Raw genomic sequence first — 21,616 nt, 5'->3', positions numbered from 1 at the left:
CATCTGGCGGAGGAGCAGAGGCACCCGTGATGGAGGGAGCTACATCCCACAGGACCCAGGATGCCAAATCCACCGAATGTGAGGGCACCAGTTGGACAGAGGCTGAGGGGAGCATCACGGTGGAGACAGGAGGGGACAGTTCAGACACAGATTCCTCCTACGATGGATGCTCCCTGGTGGTGGGGGACACCTCTGTGCCCATCCCATCTACAGGTACAGCTGCCATCCCCCGTACCAGCACTGCCCTCCCAGCAGCCCCTCATCAAGTTTCCTGTGCCCGCTCACCCAGGAGGGTGGGCATCTCCTTCAATCCAGGCACCTCAGGCCCTGCCCCAGTTAGCCCTGCTGCCCTGAGGGAGGAGGCTATTGACCTCCTGCGATCCATCTCTGTTGGGCAGTCAACCACTGTGAATATCATCCAGGGGCTGGCAGCCCAAATGCAACAGACAAATGCATTCCTGGAGGGCCTTTATACTGGCATGGTCGCCCAACATAGATCAATCCAGGCTCTGGCCTCCTCTGATGGCAGCCATTGTCCCTGTTTCTAGCCTCCCCCCTCTAACTTCTTCTACCCAATCCCAATCCCATTCCCCTCAACTCCAATCTATCCCAAGCACAGAGTCAGACAAGCATGCACACAGGACAACACTCAACAGTGTTAATATACTGTTAATATGCTACTTAAAAATACATTTGTTACAAACATATAATTAATATATAATTCTAAAGCCCATAGATAAAATGTTCATCAAATCTCAAGAATGAATAGTGTTATTGACTCACTTGGGGTTTATTTACAAAAAAGACCGCACAAGCACTGAAATATGCACTAGATATGTTCAAAGAATTGTTCAAATGCATTTGATCCTGATAGGCATTATCGCCCTGCAGTCTGCAAGATTAGTTCCAGGGTCACATAATTAAAATGTGATGTCCTTGTTATATTTTTGTGATCCTGATAGGCATTGTTACCCTGTAGTCTTCACAGTTAGTTCCAGGGTCACACAATTAAAATGCAATAGCCTTGTTATATTTTTTGTTCTTGTAGGAGATAAGTCTTTCTCCCTAGACTAATTAAAGATTTTGTTCTACAATTCTCACACAGTACAATATGGATTGTGTTTTAGCATTTAAAAGCATGTGTGCTATGATCGGCGAGAGGTACTTTGTGCTGAAGTTATCATGGAACTGCTGTTTGCTGTGACTGAGATGCACACTTGCTGGTCCTGACATTTATCCTGAGAAGGAAAGTAGTTGTGCAAGAGAAATGGGCAAGTATGCATACATAGATTGGTGCATTCATTAGTACACTGTAGCCGGGCGCCGGAACCCCCAGCTACCAACAATGGCGGCCTCCAGGCAGCCCGATACCCTGGGCACCATGGGGGAGGAGCAGGAAAACACGTACATTGGGAATCCGGATATCCGGATTCCTGTAGAGAAAAACCCAGCGGAACGTCTGCGGCCCCGCGGAAGCAGGGGAGAAATGGAACGTAGGAACACGCAAGGAACGGAGCCGTCCAGATCAGCAGACTCACGAAGAAAACCTCGACGGCGGGCAAGGAAGCCCAGAAACGCAGAGACTCTGCCACGTCCCTGGAGGAGCGTGGCTTCAGCAGGTACGGTCCTGCTTACAAAGCAGGTTAAACGCTTTGGTGGGGAAGGAGGAGGGAGAGAGGGTGGAAAGGGGGTGAGGGAGGAGGAGGGAGGAAGGGAAGGGACTAAAAGGGGGATACTGCCAAAGATTATCACATTACCATTTCCCAGACCTGGTTATTTTATTTGTTGCCATTGTTGTTTGGTTGGAGAAAAAGAGAGCTATTTATTTTTTTTCTTTTAGTGTGGCCTCCTTTCACTAATACCCACATTTATCTTTTGACAAGGGTGGTGTGAATTTGACGTGTCTTTCATAGAGATATAGCCCACTAAGGTGCTTGCACTATCTGATAAACCTTCTTTCTTTCTTCTCCCCCCATCCCAATACACCCTTTTTCCTTACTACCTCACCACACTCTCTCTCCAAACCCTCTCACCATACTAAAACAGCCAAAGAAACCCAGCCAGTTAAGACTTACCTTACCTTCTTTCCTTTCAAGGTTTCCTTGACGACTCTACTCCACCACGAGATCTTCGGCGGGACCAAAGAAGACCTGAAAGAGAGAAGAGGAAAGAAAGGACTATTTCACAGAGAGAGATAGAGAGAGAGAGAGAGAGAGAGAGAGAGAGAGAGGGAGAGAGACTTATGGACTGATAGAAAGGATTTGTGAATTTCCAATAAAATACACATTTTTCCCAACCTCAACACCTGAGTTGTCTTGTATGTCCTTACCGCTACGCTCACTGCCACATGCACTAAGGTCAACTTCTTGGCACATATTGCTAAGGTATGCAGTTAGATCATTCCAATGGGTCTTACAGGAGGGTACTCCTGCTATGCTCTCTCGTGTGTGGATGCACTCCTAACAGACAGGAGTAACTTTGGGAACAATTAACATGTTTGAATTGTTTGTCTTTTTTACCATTCTAATAATGCTTATTACAATGATGTGTCTCATCTGCTTATTAATTGCAGCTCATTTTTTCCTTACAAGGATAAGTTCTTTTTAATTAATTTTTAAAAATGCATTTTTGGATCTTTGTCTTTGTATGTGTTTGTGACATCTTGGGCATGGAAAAGTGAAGGGTTAAATCTGTTTCCATGAATTCCTTGGGAATCGGAGTGGTCATATTCAAGGCTATGGACAACATCTATAACTCTTAAAAGTTAGGTATTTAGATGAGAGACTGTGAGGTAGGCAAAATAACATTGACTGATTATATAGGTCGACTCAATCCCTAGATTGTGAAGCTTTTGTTGACCCTATACACAGTCCTACTACTTTTATAGGAACCGTATACAAAACAAACCAAAGAAATGTATTGAACAGTATAATGCAATATGCATGTATTTGATAATAACCAAAGCCTGCCATACCTAGGCCCTCATTACAACTTTTGCGGTCTCAAGGCCTCCACAGTGGGGGTGGGGGTCGCACTGCTGTGGCACCGGTGGAGCAGACCGCTCAATTTTGGGCATGGGGATAAAACCAACGGAACACAGCTAAGTCACCACTCGAACCGCCACTGCGGACGGACCGCCACTGCTGGTTACCAGTTATCCATGCCAGTGGTGAGGCTGTTTACCATGACCCTATCACGAGGCTTTACTCCTCCAGGATTTCCGAGGTGGTCGCACTGCCATGAAAAGCCTGGCAGAAACGATTCACTCAAAAGGGAACACTCACCTTCAGGAACACAGGCACGTCCGCAGGCACCCTGGCACGCAAATTACACATCTTTCCTATGCTCCTGCTGGCAATTGAACTGAAAGACCAGTGATGGCAACGAAGACAACTACCGTAAGTAGACATGCCTAGCACACTCTGGAGGGAAGAATATTAGTACACACACACAACACACACATGGCACAGCAAGTCACGCCCACACACACACACACGCAAACACCCGTACCAACACACATACACACACACATGCCCAATTGCATATACACCACAGATTCATGTGGAAGGAAACCCAGGACAAGCTTGTTACCATCTACACCAATGGTGCAGTGCTGCATAAATATATGTAAATATGAATATGAAAACATTACAAGCAACATAATCAACTGTGTACAATGGGGCCCAAAGCCCAGCCCATCAATTCCATTGTGCCCCTTGCACACTGGGCACAGAATGAGGGCCCAACTTAACTCCTGACTGAAAACTGCTGGCCGCCACTGGACAGGGTGAACAATGGGGCATGCATGCACCTCAATGGTGTTGGGGGATGGGGTGCTTTGGTTTTGGAAGGGGGGATCTTAGGTTTGGGCTTGGGGGTTCCTTACGCTTGGAAGGGGGAGTTTGGGCTTGGACTTAGATTTTGATGGAGTGGACTTGGGCCTGGGCTTGGGAGAGGTGGCTGTTGACTTGCTAGGGGTAGAAGTCTTAGGCAGGGGAGGGGCAAGACGATGACCAGGGGAGGACTGGGAGGCAAAAGGCAGGGGTGTGGGAGAGTAACAGGGTGTTTGTTGGGGACAGGGACAAGTTCACTGGTGGGGAACAGTGAAAATTCTCATAGAAAACATTTCTTGGGGGCACTAGGGTGGTCATGGGAGTATGGAATGGGAGTGGATGTTGGGAGGTGAGTACATGTAGGTGATGTGGGTGCAGGTGCGTGTGTGGATGCCATGTGTGTGCTGCGTGACTGTTGGGTGCATGAATGTGGGCATTTAGATGTAGTGGGGGGAGGGGGAGTGGAGATGCAGGAAATAGTTGGGGAGATGTGTGAATGTATGTTGTGGTGGTATCTGCAGGTAGGGTGGGGGTGCTGCATGTGGGGTGTTGACAGTCGTGCAGAGTGCGTATTGGGTGTGTGGGGTGCAAGTGTGTGGGTCTGCTGTTGTGATGGAAGTAGTGAGTGCAAATGTGGCAGAATCTGGAACTGATGAGGTTGTGACTGAAGGTGTGAGTGGTGTAGTGCCGGTGAAGGGAGTGGTGATGGGGGAGTCAGTGTAGGGAGTGGATGTTGTCATGTCTGAATCTGAATGTTGTGTATGTGCATGGTGGTGGTGGAGATTGTGGTGCTTATGTCTGTCCTTGGGTACCGTGTCTGTTGATGTGGATTCATGTGGGTCAGAAAATGTGCCTTGAATTGGTGAAGGGAGAGAGATATGGGAATGGGAACTGGTAGCTGTAGAGGAAATGAAAGAAGCAGGGAAACTGGCTGCCGTCAATGAGGAGGCCAGAGCCTGAAACAATCTCTGCAGGCCAGCCATGGCACTGTGAATGCCTTCCAGGAATGCAATGTAGTGCTGCATCTGCGATGCCTGTCCCTGGATGCATTCACACTGGTGAACTGTACCACAGAGATAGACCTCAGGAGATCAATAGCTTCCTTATTGAGAGTAGCAGGGCTAGCTGGGGTGGGGGCAAAGGTGCCTGCGGCGAAGGAGATGTCCACCCTCCTTGGTGAGCCGGCACAGGCAACTGGATGGAGAGTTACAGGGAGGGCGGTGGTGGAGAGGGGAGTGGCAGACAAGTATGTCACTGGAGTGCTTCCAGATGGGTCTGCCACTGCCAGGGAGCCACCATTGGAGGAGGAATCTGAAGATGGTGTGTTCGATCCTGCCTCCCCCTTGAAACTCCCCTCACCCTCTGTCCCACTGGTCCTCCCAGCTCTGCTGGATTCAGCCTCATGGGTTCTGTGGGCTGAAGTTTCCCCCCTCTCCAGTGCCCCTTCTCCTTTGTCAGATGATGCTGATGCACGCAAAGACAGAGGAGGACAGGGAGGGAAGGAGGGTGGAAAAGAGAGACAGGGTGCAATGGGTCAATGCCAGCACAAAAGTCATATAGTGGAACAAAATCATCATGTTATGCCATGCAATGCCACACCATGCCCTCACCTATACATGCCGCAACAGTGGGACATCATGGGGCAAACTGCAGTTATGCTGATCTGTCCTGCTGATGGTGCTACAATTGTACACATGTACTTGATGTGAGTTACATTAGTCACACATGCTCAGTACTTGCCAATGCCACATGGCCGGTTAGGCAAACAAAATCTGTACACCTGTATCAAATGAATCCTGCATGGTTAGGTAGCATGCACACTAAGCCAGTGACATATACAACACTGACATCTCACCCTACTCTGCCTGACTACACATATAGTACAAGGAAGCAGAATGAGGACTCACACATCTCCCTTCGCACAGTGTTGGGAAAATATCTGTCACCTCAGGTGAACGGGTGATGTTGGCAGGAGCTGGCTACCAAAATCCTCATAAGCTACTACCTGATTGAAATGGGCACACATCTGTGATACTAATCCTGGCAGGGTGACTGAGACCCATAGTGGGCTGGCATCTACCTAGTACCTATGCTACAGCTTTCAAATAGTACACAACCCAAAAGAACCTAAGCAACACATTAATGAGGTGAGAGTGTGTACTTACCTCCTAGTGGCTGCTGTGCTGCCCTCAAGTGCCCATTCACCTTAGCGTAGGCCACTGACAAAAGCAGGCCATTCGGGGCGTTAACATACCCAACTGGGCCTCAGCAGTCTTCCAGGTGCAGAGTCTCAGGTCCTCCCACTTCTTTCTTGAGTGGGTGCTCTGCCGGGCATGGACACCCATGGTCTGCACTTGCTTGGCGATGGCCCACCAAATCCCCTTCTCCTGATAGGCTCGGACCTGCATGGGTGACACAGACAGAAGGGCAAAGTCATGTAGAGTGGAATCACAGGGACAGCACATGTCTCACACATCTCATGGCAAAACACAGATGTCTACATGCTACTGTCGTTCAGACTCCTCACTGATCTCCACACATCCACTCTATCTTCCACCTCCCAATGCCTTACATCCACATAAACATCGCTATCAGACAGAACGGTGACAATAGACTCACCTGCTGTTCCAGTGCCCCATACAACTCAACAGTCCATACAGGAGTGGAACACCTCCACAAGCTTCTTATGTTCCTCCTGGGAGAAGGCTTGGGCCCTATCACCTGCAGGACGAGGCATCTTGGCTACCAGAGTCAGAACATAGCAGCACATTCAGGGGCATATTTATACTCCGTTTGCGCCGAATTTGCGTCGTTTTTTTCGACGCAAATTCGGCGCAAAACTAACGCCATATTTATACTTTGGCGTTAGACGCGTCTAGCGCCAAAGTATGAGGAATGAGCGTCATTTTTTTGCGTGAACGCCTTCCTTGCGTTCATGAGATGCAAGGTAGGCGTTCCCGTCTAAAAAAATGACTGCAACGTAAATGCGTCGTATTTATACTCCCGGGCAAAAATCACGCCCGGGAGTGGGCGGGGCAAAAAATCCTGCATTGGCGCCTCTTTTTAACGCCTGGGTCAGGGCAGGCGTTAAGGAACCTGTGGGCTCAAAATGAGCCCACAGCTGCCCTCCCATGCCCCCAGGGACCCCCCCTGCCACCCTTGCCCACCCCAGGAGGACACCCAAGGATGGAGGGACCCATCCCAGGGACATTCAGGTAAGTTCAGGTAAGTATAATTTTTTTTTTTTTTTTATATATTTTTTTGGCATAGGGGGGCCTGATTTGTGCCCCCCTACATGCCACAATGCCCAATGACCATGCCCAGGGGATATAAGTCCCCTGGGCATGGCCATTGGGCAAGGGGGCATAACTCCTGTCTTTACTAAGACAGGAGTCATGTAAATGGCGTCTGGGCGTCGTTAAAAATGGCGCAAATCGGGTGGAGGCGATTTTTTTGCCTCAACCTGACTTGCCCCATTTTAAGATGCCCTAACGCCATTTTCCCCAACGCCGGCTCTGCCTGGTGTACGTGTTTTTTTTCCACGCACACCAGGCAGCGCCGGTCTGCTAGCGCCGGCTAACGCCATTCAATAAATACGGCGCCCGCATGGCGCTTCAGAATGGCGTTAGCCGGCGCTAATCTTTTTGGCGCAAAACTGCGATAGCGCAGTTTTGCGTCAAAAAGTATAAATATGGCCCTCAGTGTAAGTCTTGTGTGCAGGAATGTCAGGAGTCAAATGAGCATTGCCATATGAAATGACAGTCATGTCCACCGCAGACATCACCATTACCACCGACGGCAATCACCATTGGCTCCAGTCTCCCATACGCAACCATGTTATCCAATGATGAGTTGCATGGCGGTTGCGACCACCTACCGCCATGACGTCTAACACCGTCAGGATTAGGTCACTTCCATCTGTCCTGTGCATGCGGCTGCCATTTTATGTGTATATTCAGAATAGGGGTTGAATGTTAGCTGCATCGTGGGTGAAAATTTAACTTTTATATAGCCTTAATGTGTCCCCCTCCTATTCCCAGATACAGTGCAATGTTGAGGACGACATTCTCCTGTGTACTGTCCCCTAGTTGACCTTGCCGCCCTAGAAGGGCGGCACGTCATTCAGATGTATCGCCTGAACCGTCAGACCATAATGGAGTTGGTGACCCAGTTTGAGCCTCATCTGTTGACTGCCACCCATCATCCCAATGCCATCTCTCCCACAATACACGTGTTGTCCGTCCCCCACTTTCTTGCCACAGGGTCACTCCAGATGACAGTGGGCTTGGCAGCAGGGATATCACAGCTGATGTTCAGTAACGTGTTGAGGGAAGTACTTTTTGCCCTGTTAATACATCTGCCCTGCTACCCCCAACCTGCTGCATTAGCCACTGTAAAAAGGGCCTTCTACAATTTTACACAAGTCCCTCATGCGATCGGGCCATAGATGGAAAACACATTGCTTTGGTGCCACCCAGGAGAAATGAACAAGTGTTCAGGAACCGTAAACGTTTCAATTCTATTAATGTGCAGGTGGTGTGTCTTGCTGACCAAAGTAACTCACAAGAGACTGCCAAGTTCCCTGGTTCTGTCAATGATTCCTGCATTCTGTGGAAAAGCAATGTCCCATTCATGATGGCACCACTACAGATGGACCGTGCCTGGCTCATCGGTATGTATCCAATTGTATGTGTGCTCCTGTACACTCAACTGTATTCACACCCTTGCCTGTCTCCCTCCCGGTCTTGAAATGGTTCCTACCTCTTTGCACACTGGTGGCTCTGGCTATCCCAACCTTCCCTGGCTACTGACACCTGTGAGACATCCAACTACAGATGCTGAAAACCGTTTCAATGCGGCCCTTGGTAGGACAAGGCATGTGATAGAAAGAACCTTCGGGCTACGGACGGCCAGATTTCGGTGTCTCCACATTTCTGGAGGTGCCCTTCTCTACAAACCACAGAAAGTATGCCAGATCGTGGTCGTCTGCTGCATGCTGCACCAGTGGCTGATGAAGGGGACATGGGGATTGAAGGGGATTATGATGAGGATGCAGCTGACTACATTGCAGATGAGATATGAAAATTCTTCCACTGAGCTACAGGTATGTGTCAGAGGAATGTTATGTGACCTGCTCGCCTGACTGCGTTGTGACATTGATCCTCCTGGAGTCTGTTTGCACTGGTCTTATTGGGTTCAGCCCTGCCTCTGGGTGGGTTGAGGGGTTGCATTTCACCATATTGCCACTTCAATTGCAATATGTGTGCTACCCATAGTGGTGTCAACAGTATTGCTGCCCCTCCTAAGAGTTCACATTGGGAGGCAGTGCAACATACTGTGTTGACTGTGGAACATGCATTGAGCTCTGCTTTGTCTGCTGTGATGGAGTAACCATTGGGGATGGTTGCCTTGGAAATGTGGATCTCACAATGACACATGGCCAGAGCTGACAGTTCCCAATTCACCCTTGGGACTTTGTTTTTGTAGTTTATGTGTGTTGTGTGGACATTTTTAACTCCTACAGAAGAAGTTGTTCCTCTCTTGTTCTACTTGCAGGGCATTTGTGTGGTGCACTCCAGTTCCTGCACCACCTGTTACCTCCCTTGACACATGTGTCCAGTTTCAGTATCATTCATGTTGCATAGTGGTCCCCCTTCTGTCACTTACACATACTTTGGCAGGACAATGGGTTGACAGTTAAACATGAAATGCCATTGTAAATTGTACTTCTTGCAATAAAGCACGTAGACATTAGCTGTGACTGACACATGCAAGAGGGATTGGTGGAGTCATGGTGGGTTGACTTATCAGATTAGTATGGCCAACTGTGTGTAGTCCGGGTCCAGTATTTGGTGCCCTGGGATTATGGAGAGATGACAGTGGACAGTCAACAGGGTGTCTCTGTGGCACACAAGGAAGAATGTTCAGGTGAGGGTCACTTGCTGGCTGTGGTTTTGGTCTTGGCATCAGTTCCTGCAGAATGTCTGATTGGATGACCTTAATTGTGTGGGGGTAACCTCATCTACAGGGGGAGGGGTGCTTCTGGTCTGTGGGTCCTCAGGCATGGCCTCCATTCCACTAGCTGCCACTGTAGTAGAGGGCTCTGTTGGGATGTGGCTAGTGGAAGGGGTTTGCTGGTGGGTGGAGGACTCTCACTTGATGTTTGTCAGTTCCTTGATCACCCCTGCAATGGTAGTCATTGTGGCATTAAGGGCCTGCCACTGCTTCATCGTTTCCTGATGGTGTTCCCCTGCAGCCTCTGGTTCTCCTGGACGGTGGTGAGTATCTGGCCCATTGTGTCCTGAGTTTGGTGGCATGAACACAGGACTTGGGAGAGGGCTTCCTGGTCAGTCTGTTGTTGTTCCGGTCCCATCACTTGGACCACAGTTCCCCTCCCACTGCATGTGGCCCCCTGTGCCTGTGTCCCTGGTACAGTGTGCCCAATTTCATTAGCACCTGGACCTTCATTGTCTTGAGTGAGTGCCTTTGACTCTGGCACTGTACTGTGGTGCACACTTCTGATTGACCCATCCCTGGGGCACTGGTTTGGGGAGGTAAGCCTGGCTGAGGTGTGGCTACCACATGGGATGTGTATCCAGGGTGGGGCTGCTGGGTATGGACTGACCAGTTGTCCCTGATGGGCCACGCAAGTCGTCACTGTCACGACATCCACTGGGGCCTTCATCCTGGGAGGGCTGTCTGACCCTGGCATCCACTGGCATGTGTCAGCAGGGCCTGTAGATGGAGAGGGAGTGAGTTCAATTTTGTAGAGGTCTTTGTTGGCCACATCATGTGATGCATGGTGGAGCCTGACTTGCTTCCCAGTGATGGCAATGACAGCTGCAATGATGTAGATATTGTTTGGAGGATGCAGATTGTGCCATTGTTTCCATGTGCTATTGAGAGTTAAGGATAGTGGATGACATTGCTGACATTGCCATGTGTTGCGACACAGTTGAGGCTGCCAGTTGATGCGGCATGTGGATTGGTTTTACATGCAGGTGTTCCACTGTGAAGTGTGACTGTCTTCCTCTGATGTGTAGGGAGTGTTGCATTGTGGGAGTTGTGGTGCTTGTCATTTTGCTTGGTATCCGTGCATTTGGGGGTGACAGTGTGGGGGTGGTGGCAATGGAGTGGTGTGGCATGCCGTGGAGGGTTGTGGGGTGCCTGCGGGGTGAAGAGGTGTGGGATGGAGTTGATTGGGGAGTGATGGATGGTGGGGACACATGCTGGCAGGAGTGGCTGATGGTTGGTGGTTGTTGTTGACTTACAAGAGTCAATCCCTTCGATGATTCCAGTCAGACCTCCAGGATGCATGATGTCCATGACCTTCTCCTCAAAGGATGTCAGTACAAGGGATGTAGGTGGGGGTCCACCACCAGTCCTGTTCAGGGAAATTTGGTGCCTGGATGCCATGGAACATACCTTCCCCTGTAAGTCATTCCACCTCTTCCTGATGTCCTCCCTTGTGAATGGATGTGTGCACACTGAGTCACACATTAATTTGATCAACATGGTTACTAGCAGTAGGAAATGGCAACTGCCTGTCCTGTGTGCAGGGACAGGTGGAAGTGACCTCACTCCGCCGGCATTTGGTGTAGGAAAGTACCATCTTGCCTGGCATGTTACCCCCATTTTTCACTGTATATATGTTGTTTTAGTTGTATGTGTCACTGGGACCCTGGTAACCCAGGGCCCCAGTGCTCATAAGTGTGCCTGAATGTGTTACCTGTGTAGTGACTAACTGTCTCACTGTGGCTCTGCTAATCAGAACCTCAGTGGTTATGCTCTCTCATTTCTTTCCAAATTGTCACTGACAGGCTAGTGACCATTTTTACCAATTTACATTGGCTTACTGGAACACCCTTATAATTCCCTAGTATATGGTACTGAGGTACCCAGGGTATTGGGGTTCCAGGAGATCCCTATGGGCTGCAGCATTTCTTTTGCCACCCATAGGGAGCTCTGACAATTCTTACACAGGCCTGCCACTGCAGCCTGAGTGAAATAACGTCCACGTTATTTCACAGCCATTTTACACTGCACTTAAGTAACTTATAAGTCACCTATATGTCTAACCTTTACCTGGTAAAGGTTAGGTGCAAAGTTACTTAGTGTGAGGGCACCCTGGCACTAGCCAAGGTGCCCCCACATTGTTCAGAGCCAATTCACTGAACTTTGTGAGTGCGGGGACACCATTACACGCGTGCACTACATATAGGTCACTACCTATATGTAGCTTCACCATGGTAACTCCGAATATGGCCATGTAACATGTCTATGATCATGGAATTGCCCCCTCTATGCCATCCTGGCATTGTTGGTACAATTCCATGATCCCAGTGGTCTGTAGCACAGACCCTGGTACTGCCAGACTGCCCTTCCTGGGGTTTCTCTGCAGCTGCTGCTGCTGCCAACCCCTCAGACAGGCAGCTGCCCTCCTGGGGTCCAGCCAGGCCTGGCCCAGGATGGCAGAACAAAGAACTTCCTCTGAGAGAGGGTGTGACACCCTCTCCCTTTGGAAAATGGTGTGAAGGCAGGGGAGGAGTAGCCTCCCCCAGCCTCTGGAAATGCTTTGTTGGGCACAGATGCGCCCAATTCTGCATAAGCCAGTCTACACCGGTTCAGGGACCCCTTAGCCCCTGCTCTGGCGCGAAACTGGACAAAGGAAAGGGGAGTGACCACTCCCCTGACCTGCATCTCCCCTGGGAGGTGTCCAGAGCTCCTCCAGTGTGCTCCAGACCTCTGCCATCTTGGAAACAGAGGTGCTGCTGGCACACTGGACTGCTCTGAGTGGCCAGTGCCACCAGGTGACGTCAGAGACTCCTTGTGATAGGCTCCTTCAGGTGTTAGTAGCCTTTCCTCTCTCCTACGTAGCCAAACCCTCTTTTCTGGCTATTTAGGGTCTCTGTCTCTGGGGAAACTTTAGATAACGAATGCATGAGCTCAGCCGAGTTCCTCTGCATCTCCCTCTTCACCTTCTGATAAGGAATCGACCGCTGACCGCGCTGGAAGCCTGCAAACCTGCAACATAGTAGCAAAGACGACTACTGCAACTCTGTAACGCTGATCCTGCCGCCTTCTCGACTGTTTTCCTGCTTGTGCATGCTGTGGGGGTAGTCTGCCTCCTCTCTGCACCAGAAGCTCCGAAGAAATCTCCCGTGGGTCGACGGAATCTTCCCCCTGCAACCGCAGGCACCAAAAAGCTGCATTACCGGTCCCTTGGGTCTCCTCTCAGCACGACGAGCGAGGTCCCTCGAATCCAGCGACACCGTCCAAGTGACCCCCACAGTCCAGTGACTCTTCAGCCCAAGTTTGGTGGAGGTAAGTCCTTGCCTCACCTCGCTGGGCTGCATTGCTGGGAACAGCGACTTTGCAAGCTACTCCGGCCCCTGTGCACTTCCGGCGGAAATCCTTCGTGCACAGCCAAGCCTGGGTCCACGGCACTCTAACCTGCATTGCACGACTTTCTAAGTTGGTCTCCGGCGACGTGGGACTCCTTTGTGCAACTTCGGCGAGCACCGTTTCACGCATCCTCGTAGTGCCTGTTTCTGGCACTTCTCCGGGTGCTACCTGCTTCAGTGAGGGCCCTTTGTCTTGCTCGACGTCCCCTCTCTCTGCAGGTCCAATTTGCGACCTCCTGGTCCCTCCTGGGCCCCAGCAGCATCCAAAAACGCCAAATGCACGATTTGCGTGTAGCAAGGCTTGTTGGCGTCCATCCGGCGGGAAAACACTTCTGCACGACTCTCCAAGGCGTGGGGGATCCATCCTCCAAAGGGGAAGTCTCTAGCCCTTGTCGTTCCTGCAGTATTCACAGTTCTTCAGCCTAGTAAGAGCTTCTTTGCCCCAACCGCTGGCATTTCTTGGGCATCTGCCCATCTCCGAGCTGCTTGTGACTTTTGGACTTGGTCCCCTTGTTCCACAGGTACCCTCAGTCAGGAATCCATCGTTGTTGCATTGCTGATTTGTGTTTTCCTTGCATTTTCCCTCTAACACGACTATTTTGTCCTTAGGGGAACTTTGGTGCAATTTGCACTCACTTTTCAGGGTCTTGGGGAGGGTTATTTTTCTAACTCTCACTATTTTCTGATAGTCCCAGCGACCCTCTACAAGGTCACATAGGTTTGGGGTCCATTCGTGGTTCGCATTCCACTTCTGGAGTATATGGTTTGTGTTGCCCCTATCCCTATGTTTCCCCATTGCATCCTATTGTAACTATACATTGTTTGCACTGTTTTCTAAGACTATACTGCATATTTTTGCTATTGTGTATATATATCTTGTGTATATTTCCTATCCTCTCACTGAGGGTACACTCTAAGATACTTTGGCATATTGTCATAAAAATAAAGTACCTTTATTTTTAGTATAACTGTGTATTGTGTTTTCTTATGATATTGTGCATATGACACTAAGTGGTACTGTAGTAGCTTCACACGTCTCCTAGTTCAGCCTAAGCTGCTCTGCTAAGCTACCATTATCTATCAGCCTAAGCTGCTAGACACCCTATACACTAATAAGGGATAACTGGGCCTGGTGCAAGGTGCAAGTACCCCTTGGTACTCACTACAAGCCAGTCCAGCCTCCTACATTGGTTGTGCAGCGGTGGGATAAGTGCTTTGAGACTACTTACCACTCTTGTCATTGTACTTTTCATAAGAGACAAATATACAAAACAAGGTCAGTGTATATACACATAGCCAAAAAGTTTTGCATTTCCTCTTTTCACTCTTTTCTAAGTGCTGAAAAGTACTTCTAAACTTTCAAAAAGTTCTTAAAAGTTAAAAAAGTTTTTTCTGTCTTTCCAAAAAGTTCTGAAAACTTTTTTTTCTCTTTGTCTATCACTTTAACTCTCTCTAAAAATGTCTGGCACAGGCCAAAAAGTTGAACTGTCCAAACTTGCATATGATCACCTTAGCTGGAAAGGAGCAAGGAGTCTCTGCATAGAGAGAGGTTTGAGTGTAGGGAAGAATCCTTCCTTAGAACTGTTAATTAATATGCTTAGAGTACAGGATAAGGCCATAAGTGCCCAATCTGTAGAAAAAGTAGCTAATGGTTCTCAATCTGATCCAGGGACTCCCCCAGGAAAAGGTTCAGGAAAGAAACTTCTCAGCCTGCCCATTACTAGACAGTCTAGCATAGTTGGTACAGAGGTTGAATCACATCATACTGATGATGTGCTCTCACATTATGCTGGTAGCCAAGCTGTTAGGGTGCCCTTGGTAAGGGACAGGTCTCCTTCTGTTCATTCCCATCACACCTCTGTATCTAGAAAGGTCCCTCCCACCCACCCTGATGACAGATTGTTAGAAAGGGAGCTCAATAGATTGAGAGTGGAGCAAACCAGACTGAAGCTCAAGAAGCAACAGCTGGATTTGGATAGACAGTCTTTAGAAATAGAGAGGGAAAGACAGAAAATGGGTTTAGATACCCATGGTGGCAGCAGCAGTATTCCCCATAGTCATCCTGCAAAAGAGCATGATTCCAGGAATCTGCATAAGATAGTTCCCCTTTACAAGGAGGGGGATGACATTAACAAGTGGTTTGCTGCACTTGAGAGGGCCTGTGCTGTACAGGATGTCCCTCAAAAGCAGTGGGCTGCTATCCTATGGCTATCATTTACTGGAAAAGGTAGGGATAGGCTCCTTACTGTAAAAGAAAATGATGCTAACAATTTCCAAGTTCTTAAGAATGCACTCCTGGATGGTTATGGCTTAACCACTGAACAGTACAGGATAAAGTTCAGAGATACCAAAAAGGAGTCTTCACAAGACTGGGTTGATTTCATTGACCAGGCAGTGAAGGCCTTGGAGGGGTGGTTACATGGCAGTAAAGTTACTGATTATGACAGCCTGTATAACTTGATCCTGAGAGAGCATATTCTTAATAATTGTGTGTCTGATTTGTTGCACCAGTACTTGGTGGACTCTGATCTGACCTCTCCCCAAGAATTGGGAAAGAAGGCAGACAAATGGGTCAGAACAAGAGTGAACAGAAAAGTTCATACAGGGGGTGACAAAGATGGCAACAAAAAGAAGGATGGTAAGTCTTCTGACAAGGGTGGGGACAAATCTAAAAATGAGTCTTCATCAGGCCCACAAAAACACTCTGGTGGGGGTGGTGGGCCCAAATCCTCCTTTAATCAGAACAAGGAAAAGAAACCATGGTGCTATTTATGTAAGATAAAAGGCCATTGGACAACAGATCCCAGTTGTCCAAAGAAAGGCACCACAGCTCCTACCACTACAACCCCTACTGCTACACCTAGTGTCCCTACTAATAGCAGTGGTGGTGGGAGCAAACCTACTAATAGCCAATCCAAGGGAGTAGCTGGGCTCACTTTTGGTAATTTAGTTGGGGTTGGTCTGATTAGGGAGACCACAGAGGCTACTTTAGTCTCTGAAGGGGCTATTGACTTAGCCACTTTGGTTGCTTGCCCCCATTACTTGGAGAAGTACAAGCAACTAACCCTAATAAATGGTGTTGAGGTCCAGGCCTACAGGGACACAGGTGCCAGTGTCACAATGGTGATTGAGAAACTGGTGCACTCTGAACAACACATACTTGGACACCAGTACCAAGTAACCGATGCTCACAACATAACACAAAGCCACCCCATGGCTGTTGTAAATCTCAACTGGGGGGGGGTATCTGGTCCAAAGAAAGTTGTGGTAGCTTCAGATTTACCTGTAGACTGTCTATTAGGGAACGATTTGGAGACATCAGCTTGGTCAGATGTGGAGTTGGAGGCCCATGCAGCAATGCTGGGCATCCCAGGGCATATTTTTGCTTTGACAAGGGCTCAGGCCAAAAAGCAAAAAGGACAGGGAAGCTTGGATCCTGGAACAATGGACCAAGTGCTCCCTAAAGCTAGGGCTAGTAGAAGCAAACCACTTCCTACTATCCCTCCCTCTACAGTGGATTCTACTTCTGAGGAAGAAGAATTCCCTCCCTGTGCAGAACCTACACCAGAGGAGCTGGAAGCAGACACTGCTGAGCTTTTGGGTGAAGGGGGGCCTGCCAGAGAGGAGCTGAGTGTGGCACAGCAAACCTGTCCCACATTAGAGGGTCTCAGACAGCAAGCTGTCAAACAGGCTAATGGGGATGTCAGTGACTCACACAGAGTTTACTGGGAGGACAACCTCTTGTACACTGAGCATAGGGATCCTAAACCTGGAGCAGCCAGGAGATTAGTGATTCCTCAGGAGTACAGAAAGTTCCTCCTAACACTGGCACATGACATTCCCTTAGCTGGGCACCTGGGTCAAATGAAAACTTGGGACAGATTGGTACCATTGTTTCATTGGCCTAGGATGTCTGAGGACACAAAAGAATTTTGTAAGTCCTGTGAAACCTGTCAAGCCAGTGGCAAGACAGGTGGCACTCCAAAGGCACCCCTTATCCCACTGCCTGTGGTTGGGGTTCCCTTTGAAAGGGTAGGGGTTGACATAGTTGGCCCCCTTGACCCTCCTACTGCTTCAGGCAATAGGTTTATCTTGGTGGTAGTGGACCATGCCACAAGATATCCTGAAGCTATTCCTTTAAGGACCACTACAGCTCCTGCAGTGGCAAAGGCCCTCCTGGGAATATTTTCCAGGGTGGGCTTCCCAAAGGAAGTAGTATCAGACAGAGGAAGCAATTTCATGTCTGCATACTTAAAGGCCATGTGGAAGGAGTGTGGTGTAACTTACAAGTTCACAACACCCTATCATCCACAAACAAATGGACTGGTGGAGAGATTTAATAAAACTCTCAAAGGCATGATTATGGGACTCCCTGAAAAACTCCGCAGGAGATGGGATATCCTTCTACCATGCCTCCTTTTTGCCTACAGGGAGGTACCCCAGAAAGGAGTGGGCTTCAGCCCCTTTGAACTTCTTTTTGGACACCCTGTTAGGGGTCCACTCACACTTGTAAAGGAGGGTTGGGAACAACCTTTAAAAGCTCCTAAGCAGGATATTGTGGATTATGTACTTGGCCTCAGATCAAGGATGGCTGAGTACATGAAAAAGGCCAGTAAAAACCTTCAGGCCAGCCAAGAGCTCCAGAAGCCATGGCATGATCAGAAGGCTGTTTTGGTTCAGTACCAACCAGGGCAGAAAGTGTGGGTCTTGGAGCCTGTGGCCCCAAGAGCACTCCAAGATAAATGGAGTGGACCCCACACAATTGTTGAAAAGAAGGGTGAAGTCACCTACTTGGTTGACTTAGGCACTGCCAGGAGTCCCCTTAGGGTGCTCCATGTCAACCGCCTGAAACCCTACTATGACAGGGCTGATCTCACCCTGCTCATGGCAACAGATGAGGGACAGGAAGAAGACAGTGATCCTCTACCTGATCTCTTCTCTTCCACAGAACAAGATGCTCTTGTGGAAGGTGTAGTTTTGGCTGATTGTCTTACTGCTGAGCAGAAAGATAATTGCATAAATCTCCTAGGACAATTTTCAGAACTCTTCTCCATTGTGCCAGGCACCACTTCTTGGTGTGAGCACACTATAGATACTGGAGACAGTTTACCTGTCAAAAGTAAGATCTATAGGCAGCCTGACCATGTCAGGGACTGCATAAAGCAAGAAGTTCAGAAGATGTTGGAACTAGGAGTGGTTGAGCACTCTGACAGTCCATGGGCTTCTCCTGTGGTACTGGTACCAAAACCCAATTCTAAAGATGGAAAGAAGGAAATGAGGTTTTGTGTCGACTATAGAGGTCTCAACTTGGTAACCAAAACTGATGCTCACCCTATACCCAGGGCAGATGAGCTCATAGATACACTGGCATCTGCCAAGTATCTAAGCACTTTTGATTTGACTGCAGGGTATTGGCAGATCAAATTGTCAGAAGATGCTAAATCCAAGACTGCATTTTCTACCATTGGAGGACATTACCAGTTTACTGTAATGCCTTTTGGTCTGAAAAATGCACCTGCCACTTTTCAGAGGTTGGTGAACACAGTCCTGCAAGGGCTGGAAGCTTTCAGTGCAGCATATTTGGATGATATAGCTGTCTTTAGCTCCAGCTGGGATGATCACCTGGTCCACCTATGGAAAGTTTTGGAGGCTCTGCAAAAGGCAGGCCTCACTATCAAGGCTTCAAAGTGCCAGATAGGGCAGGGTAAGGTGGTTTATCTGGGACACCTTGTTGGTGGGGAACAGATTGCACCACTTCAGGGGAAAATCCAAACAATTATTGATTGGGTTCCCCCTACCACTCAGACTCAGGTGAGAGCCTTCCTAGGCCTCACTGGGTATTACAGGAGGTTCATTAAGAACTATGGCTCCATTGCAGCCCCTCTTAATGACCTCACATCCAAGAAAATGCCTAAAAAGGTATTATGGACAGCAAACTGTCAGAAAGCTTTTGAGGAGCTGAAGCAGGCCATGTGCTCTGCACCTGTCCTGAAAAGCCCTTGTTACTCTAAAAAATTCTATGTCCAAACTGATGCATCTGAATTAGGAGTAGGGGCAGTCCTATCACAACTTAATTCTGAGGGCCAGGATCAACCTGTTGCTTTTATTAGTAGAAGGTTGACCCCTAGAGAAAAGCGTTGGTCTGCCATTGAGAGGGAGGCCTTTGCTGTGGTCTGGGCTCTGAAGAAGTTGAGGCCATACCTGTTTGGCACTCACTTCATTGTTCAGACAGACCACAAACCTCTACTTTGGCTAAAACAAATGAAAGGTGAAAATCCTAAATTGTTGAGGTGGTCCATATCCCTACAGGGAATGGACTATACAGTGGAACATAGACCTGGGAGTAGCCACTCCAATGCAGATGGACTCTCCAGATATTTCCACTTAGACAATGAAGACTCATCAGGGAATGGCTAGTCTTATTGTCCTTCGTTTGGGGGGGGGTTGTGTAGGAAAGTACCATCTTGCCTGGCATGTTACCCCCATTTTTCACTGTATATATGTTGTTTTAGTTGTATGTGTCACTGGGACCCTGGTAACCCAGGGCCCCAGTGCTCATAAGTGTGCCTGAATGTGTTACCTGTGTAGTGACTAACTGTCTCACTGTGGCTCTGCTAATCAGAACCTCAGTGGTTATGCTCTCTCATTTCTTTCCAAATTGTCACTGACAGGCTAGTGACCATTTTTACCAATTTACATTGGCTTACTGGAACACCCTTATAATTCCCTAGTATATGGTACTGAGGTACCCAGGGTATTGGGGTTCCAGGAGATCCCTATGGGCTGCAGCATTTCTTTTGCCACCCATAGGGAGCTCTGACAATTCTTACACAGGCCTGCCACTGCAGCCTGAGTGAAATAACGTCCACGTTATTTCACAGCCATTTTACACTGCACTTAAGTAACTTATAAGTCACCTATATGTCTAACCTTTACCTGGTAAAGGTTAGGTGCAAAGTTACTTAGTGTGAGGGCACCCTGGCACTAGCCAAGGTGCCCCCACATTGTTCAGAGCCAATTCACTGAACTTTGTGAGTGCGGGGACACCATTACACGCGTGCACTACATATAGGTCACTACCTATATGTAGCTTCACCATGGTAACTCCGAATATGGCCATGTAACATGTCTATGATCATGGAATTGCCCCCTCTATGCCATCCTGGCATTGTTGGTACAATTCCATGATCCCAGTGGTCTGTAGCACAGACCCTGGTACTGCCAGACTGCCCTTCCTGGGGTTTCTCTGCAGCTGCTGCTGCTGCCAACCCCTCAGACAGGCAGCTGCCCTCCTGGGGTCCAGCCAGGCCTGGCCCAGGATGGCAGAACAAAGAACTTCCTCTGAGAGAGGGTGTGACACCCTCTCCCTTTGGAAAATGGTGTGAAGGCAGGGGAGGAGTAGCCTCCCCCAGCCTCTGGAAATGCTTTGTTGGGCACAGATGCGCCCAATTCTGCATAAGCCAGTCTACACCGGTTCAGGGACCCCTTAGCCCCTGCTCTGGCGCGAAACTGGACAAAGGAAAGGGGAGTGACCACTCCCCTGACCTGCACCTCCCCTGGGAGGTGTCCAGAGCTCCTCCAGTGTGCTCCAGACCTCTGCCATCTTGGAAACAGAGGTGCTGCTGGCACACTGGACTGCTCTGAGTGGCCAGTGCCACCAGGTGACGTCAGAGACTCCTTGTGATAGGCTCCTTCAGGTGTTAGTAGCCTTTCCTCTCTCCTAGGTAGCCAAACCCTCTTTTCTGGCTATTTAGGGTCTCTGTCTCTGGGGAAACTTTAGATAACGAATGCATGAGCTCAGCCGAGTTCCTCTGCATCTCCCTCTTCACCTTCTGATAAGGAATCGACCGCTGACCGCGCTGGAAGCCTGCAAACCTGCAACATAGTAGCAAAGACGACTACTGCAACTCTGTAACGCTGATCCTGCCGCCTTCTCGACTGTTTTCCTGCTTGTGCATGCTGTGGGGGTAGTCTGCCTCCTCTCTGCACCAGAAGCTCCGAAGAAATCTCCCGTGGGTCGACGGAATCTTCCCCCTGCAACCGCAGGCACCAAAAAGCTGCATTACCGGTCCCTTGGGTCTCCTCTCAGCACGACGAGCGAGGTCCCTCGAATCCAGCGACACCGTCCAAGTGACCCCCACAGTCCAGTGACTCTTCAGCCCAAGTTTGGTGGAGGTAAGTCCTTGCCTCACCTCGCTGGGCTGCATTGCTGGGAACAGCGACTTTGCAAGCTACTCCGGCCCCTGTGCACTTCCGGCGGAAATCCTTCGTGCACAGCCAAGCCTGGGTCCACGGCACTCTAACCTGCATTGCACGACTTTCTAAGTTGGTCTCCGGCGACGTGGGACTCCTTTGTGCAACTTCGGCGAGCACCGTTTC

This window comes from Pleurodeles waltl, chromosome 8 (genome assembly GCF_031143425.1).
Source record: "Pleurodeles waltl isolate 20211129_DDA chromosome 8, aPleWal1.hap1.20221129, whole genome shotgun sequence".
Lineage (NCBI taxonomy): Eukaryota > Metazoa > Chordata > Amphibia > Caudata > Salamandridae > Pleurodeles > Pleurodeles waltl.
The sequence above is the reverse complement of the archived record's forward strand: the minus strand, read 5'-3'. Positions refer to the sequence as shown.